Source organism: Octodon degus, unplaced genomic scaffold (genome assembly GCF_000260255.1).
Source record: "Octodon degus isolate 3935 unplaced genomic scaffold, OctDeg1.0 scaffold00272, whole genome shotgun sequence".
NCBI lineage: Eukaryota > Metazoa > Chordata > Mammalia > Rodentia > Octodontidae > Octodon > Octodon degus.
In genome coordinates this window covers 2,170,534-2,176,024 of record NW_004524848.1, presented here as the reverse complement: position 1 = coordinate 2,176,024, position 5,491 = coordinate 2,170,534, and positions in this window count along the sequence as shown.

Below are 5,491 nucleotides of genomic sequence, written 5' to 3'. Positions count from 1 at the left end.
TAATTAATTAATTAAAAAAGATAGTATATTACAAAGCTACTGTGATAAAATCAGCATGGTACTAGCAAAAAAAGACCTGAGGAACAATGGCCCAGATTAGAAGATGCAGACCCAACTATAAACACTCTTAGCCAGCTCATCTTTAGCAAAGGGGCCAACATGTTCACTGGAAGAAAGATAGCCTCTTTAACAAATGGTGCTCAAAAAACTGGCCTTCCTCATGCTGAAAATTAAAACAAGGCTCATGTCTATGATCTTACACTAAGTTAAAGTAAAAATGGATCAAAGATTGAAATATTAAAAGTGAAACAGGGCCAAGTATATAGCTCTGTAGAATAAGCACTTGCCTGGCAAGCACAGTGTCCTGAGTTCAACCCATGATACTGCAAAAATAAATAAAATAAAATAAAACAAAACAAAAATAAAAATAAAAATAAGGAGCCATTGAGATGTCTCAGTAGACTAAGTGCTTCACTGGCAGGCACAAGGGCCTGAGTTCAATCCCAACTTCTTCCAAAAAAATAAAAAGAAAAAGAAAACACTAAATCTTCTGGAGGAGAAAGTGGTATAAATCTTAAGTGCATAAGTATAGAATTTATGAACAAAAATCAAATTGCACAGGAAATACTTCAAAGAATGAATAAATGGGATCTCATGTTTTTAAAAGTTTCTTCACATAATAATCAATCACCAACAGAGAAAACATGAATTGGGAAAAATTATAGCAAATTTTCCATTATACAAAAGACTCCTATCCAGAACAGAAAAGAACAGAAAAAAAATCTGGCCTCCAAAACTCAAAGACCCAATCCAAAAATGGGCATCTGAGGTGAATATACACTTCACAAATGAAGAGACTAATAGCAAATAACTAAACATATGAAAAAATGTCCAAAATCTTTGGTCATTCAAGAGATTCAAACTAAAACAATACTAGATAGCAGTGTTGTGCCAGAAAGAATGGCTACCATCAAGTCAGCCAACAACAAATGCTGGTGGGGCTGTAGGGGAAAAGGAACCCTTCTCTACCACTGATGGGAATGCAGGCTGGTACAACCACTATGGAAATCAGTATGGAGATTCCTCAAAAACCTAGCACTGGAGGTCCCATTCAAGCCAGTTATTTGCCTCCCGGATATGTTTCCAAAAAAGCTGGAATCATCATACATATCACAGTGATATATATGTACATATGTTTATAACTGTACAGTTTGTCATAGCTAAATCATAGAAACAGCCCAAATGCCCATCAACTGAGGAATGGATGTTAAAAAGATATGATATTTTTACACAATGTGGTATTACTCAGCTATGAAAATGATAAGTGCTTTTGTAGGCTAATGGATGCAACTAGAGACTGTATTGGTAATTGAAAGTGCAAACATTGCCTTATCTCACTAGTGTGAGAACCTGAAAGTAAATAAAATGTGAAATCTATAATAGATATTGTCAAAGGGAAAGAATCTGTTCAATGGGTAAGAAAAACAGGGATGAGTAAAGGATAAAAGAAAGAAAAAAATATATATTTATGTGTATATATATGGAGGAGTTTGGATCCTTGTACTGGTGATTTCCATTGATCTAATGAAAGCAACAGTTAATGCATAACATTCTTTTGTACTTTTTAATTTCTCATAAGTTTTTTAAACCAGTTCTGTTGGCTTGTACCTGGTAACCTAAACAGCTAGTTGGAAGATAACACTACAATACAACAACAATTGTCAAATTCTTATTACTCGATTTAAAGAAATTTTGTATCACTTCATTTTTTTGCCATTTTGTATTCTTAAAAAATTTAAAAAAGAAGAAACTGACCCTGTGATGGGCTTTCCTTTATAGATGATCTGTTTTCTTTCTCTCTAATAGCTTTAATTATTCTTCTCTTTTGCTGAATTTCCGGGATCTCAATTATTATGTTTCTGGGGTAGATTCATTGTCTTTAAGGCTAATTGGTGTTCTATACACATCTCATTTAATTATATGTCAGGTTCTTCCTATGCTTGAGAAATTTCCTGCTATTATTTTTGCAAATAGTCTTGTTATGTAATTTGTGTTGACTCTTTCACTGATGTTTATCAATCCTAACATTGTTCTTCTTTGTGTCATCTTGCAGCTGTTGAATTATTATTTACTTGTACCTTTTTAGTTTTAGGCAATCTTTCCTTTCATAGTTTCTAGCTGCAATGTTGTCTTCATGGTATGAAAGTCTATCTTTAGTTTCATGCAAACAGTTTTGACAGCTTTCAACAGAAGTTTTAATTTTCTTGAGAGCTCTTTTAACTGTTTCATGTATTCTAATTCTTTCCTACACTGTACATTCAAGGTTTCCATCATTTTTCTATGATTCTCTACTTTTTAATATGTGTATTCTCTAACTGTGCTCAGCAATTCTTTCATTTTGGCTGTCATTGCTTTTCTTTATTTTTTTTTCATCTGAGAGATTATTTCTAGTTTGACTTCTTTTATGGCCATTGGAACTGTTTCTTTACTTCATTTGGTATAATTTCAGAATTTTCAGGTGTGTGGCTTCCCGATTCTTCTATGTCCTTGTGTTCTGGACATTTTCTGAGTAGGACAGAGGTCTGAGATTGCATTTTGGCCCTTCATCTTGTCACTTTCTATTTCAAAAATAATGTTTTGCTTTGATTTCTGTGATTATCCTTTTGAATTTTTATAGTAAGCAGCTATATCACTGGTATCAAGGCCACCCTAGAGAAAAATCTGTTCCTCAGGGATGTCTTCTGTGTTTTGGAGATTCTTGATTTGTGTCTGTCCTAAGATCTTGTCTTCCTAATAGAGAGTCAGATGGTAGTTTCCATTTGTCTCTGTCCTCATTCTTTAAGTGTAGGGCTCTGGTGAGGTTATTTCAAACTTTCCAATATTGTTGCTCTAGGGGGAGCAAGTGATTACTGGTGGTGTGACATCCTAACTGCAGTAGTACAATTAGCAATAATGATAGCATCAAGAAAATTTTAGAAATAGGCAAACTTTGATAGCTATTGACTTTGTACTTTTGACTGTAGGAGCAGAGTATGGAGTTAAATGACAGAAAAAAATCATAAATTAGGAGTATATAATCAAAGTGTCTCCCCTTGTTAGAGTGGATTTACCTGTGTTACTCTGTCAGGCCAGATACCAGGTTCCAGGTGCTTCACATCATAAAGGGGTGTGGGTTAGGTACCTGGATTCAATTCTTTTGTCACACTCAGTTGTTCAGTCCCAAGCACTTCCCATGCTGGCTGCTAGTTCTGTGTTTTAGGGGGATGGAAGAGACCCCTGAATTCCTCTGGTTAAGCTAGTTGCCCAGAGTGCCAAGACTTTCTGCCTGATTCCCTATTCTGTGGTAAAGGGGGATAGGCCAGGCACCAAGATTCCTCTGGCCAAGGTAAGTTTGGCAGCAATAAGTTTAATACTATATTTTTGTTTGAATAACATGCACCTTCAAATTTCTGGTGACTTATGAGAAAAGCTGTTTTAACATCACTCTGACCAGCTGGAAACCCAAGTGAAAACATTATTTTTTAAATAAATAAATCAAATTACATTATGAACAATGCTTCAAAAATCCAAAAATGAAAAAAGAATGAAAAATTTGTTCAGTTCAAATTGGACAAGCAGACAAATATACTCATACAATCTGCTTACAAAATCAGAGTACACGCAAATATATTTTTGGCAAATTGAATTGTAATGACTCTTTTACAATTTGAGAAGCTGTAATTATAAATAGAATTTTTTAGGACACAAAGAAGACCACTTACAAGAAGAATTTAGGGGCTGGAGAGATGGCTCAGTGGTCTAAAGCACCTACTTAGAACAAGCTTAGCAAAGCATCAGGGACCGCGGTTCGATCCCCCAGCGCCACATGCCAGCCAGCCCCGCCCCCTGGTGGGCTGAGCTGGCCACACACAGACACCACACTCTCTCTCTTTCTCTCTCTCTCTCTCTCTCTCTCTCTCTCTCTCTCTCTCTCTCTCACACACACACACATAAATAAATAAATAAATAAAAATTTAAAAAAAACAAGAAGAATTTAGAAGGAACAAATAATTTATGTATAATTAGCATATTTTTTGTTTTTATTTTGTATGAAGAATACTGGTAACTTTTGTGTGCACTTCTTTCATATAGATTCCAACTCAATTATCTCTACGTACTCTGTTGATTACTCATACCCTCTTTTCCCATTTTTTGGTGCCAGATTAACTTTGTCTAATGTGACTTTATCCTCTGACATAAGTGCTCTTGGAGACATGAGGGCTGAGTCTCCTTTAACAATGCAAAGAGAGGACCTAGATCATGATCTGATATGTTCAGAGCTGGGTGGAGACAATTATCATTATCACATAAGATGAATAACCTAGATCCGAGCAGCTTGTGGTCCAGTATGGCTCTATTGGATAAGGTAACCCAAATATGAGAAAGGCATCACAGTTTGAACTTTTTCAGGGGCCAATAACAGGCCTGAATTATGAAGGGTGTCATCTAATTGGAGAAATATTTTGTGCGAGGTGGGTAAGGAGTCACATGCTAGAAAAATACTACCCATATAATGAATGAGATAAACAGATAGTAGGGCCTGATAGACTGACAAAATGGCTATAGCCACAAACTCTTGACATAGGGTAGGACTGTTTGTCATTTAATGTGGAAGACAATACCCTTGGAAATAGTGCATAGGTGCCTGGTGATTAATGGAGGCTAAAAAGGGAAACCTTTTTTTTTTTTTTTTTTTGTCTTGAAGATAGAGAAGAATTGTAAGAAAAAAAACAAAACAAAACAAAAAGTCTTTGAACTCAATCTCCATGAGTGAAAAATGTAGAGATAGCTATGGGATAGGGCAGTCCATGTAGAAGTGCTCCCATAGGTTCCATGGTATGATTAACAGTCAAAAACTTGTGTAATAATCTCTGCCTTTCTGACTTCTTTTTTAAACACAAAAATTGGAGTATTCCAAGAGCTGTTGGAAGGTTCTGGGTGACACACTTTCATCAGCTCCTAAACAATGTTTGAGCTTCTAAAAGCTTCTCCTCAGTGAGGGGCTATGAATCAATCCAAACAGGGTCATCAGACATCAAGTTATCTTAGATGACATTCATGGAGTCAGAGAAAATATCAAGGCCCTTCCTGAAAACTTGTAGGTGAGTAATGTAAAAGGCCAAAAGCAATCCTCTTTATAGACTATTGGAAAAAGTTCTCTTCATCCCTGATTATATTATTCAGACCCTTGATTGAGAAGAAAATCTTTTTATAACATCTGATAAGTCACCAAAGGGTTCAAACTGATGAAAAATGCCCCCATGTTCTGCAATACATCATGATTCCATAAGTTGAGGGGTATATGGTGGAGGACATAATGTGAGAAATGTCTAGAGAAGTCTTCTACATCACTCCAGGTTAACAATTTAGCACTTCTACTAGGATGAGAAATGTTGCCCACCTCTATTGATCTGTAGTTTCTGTATTCAAAGGCCATGCTGTAGGCCAAAGA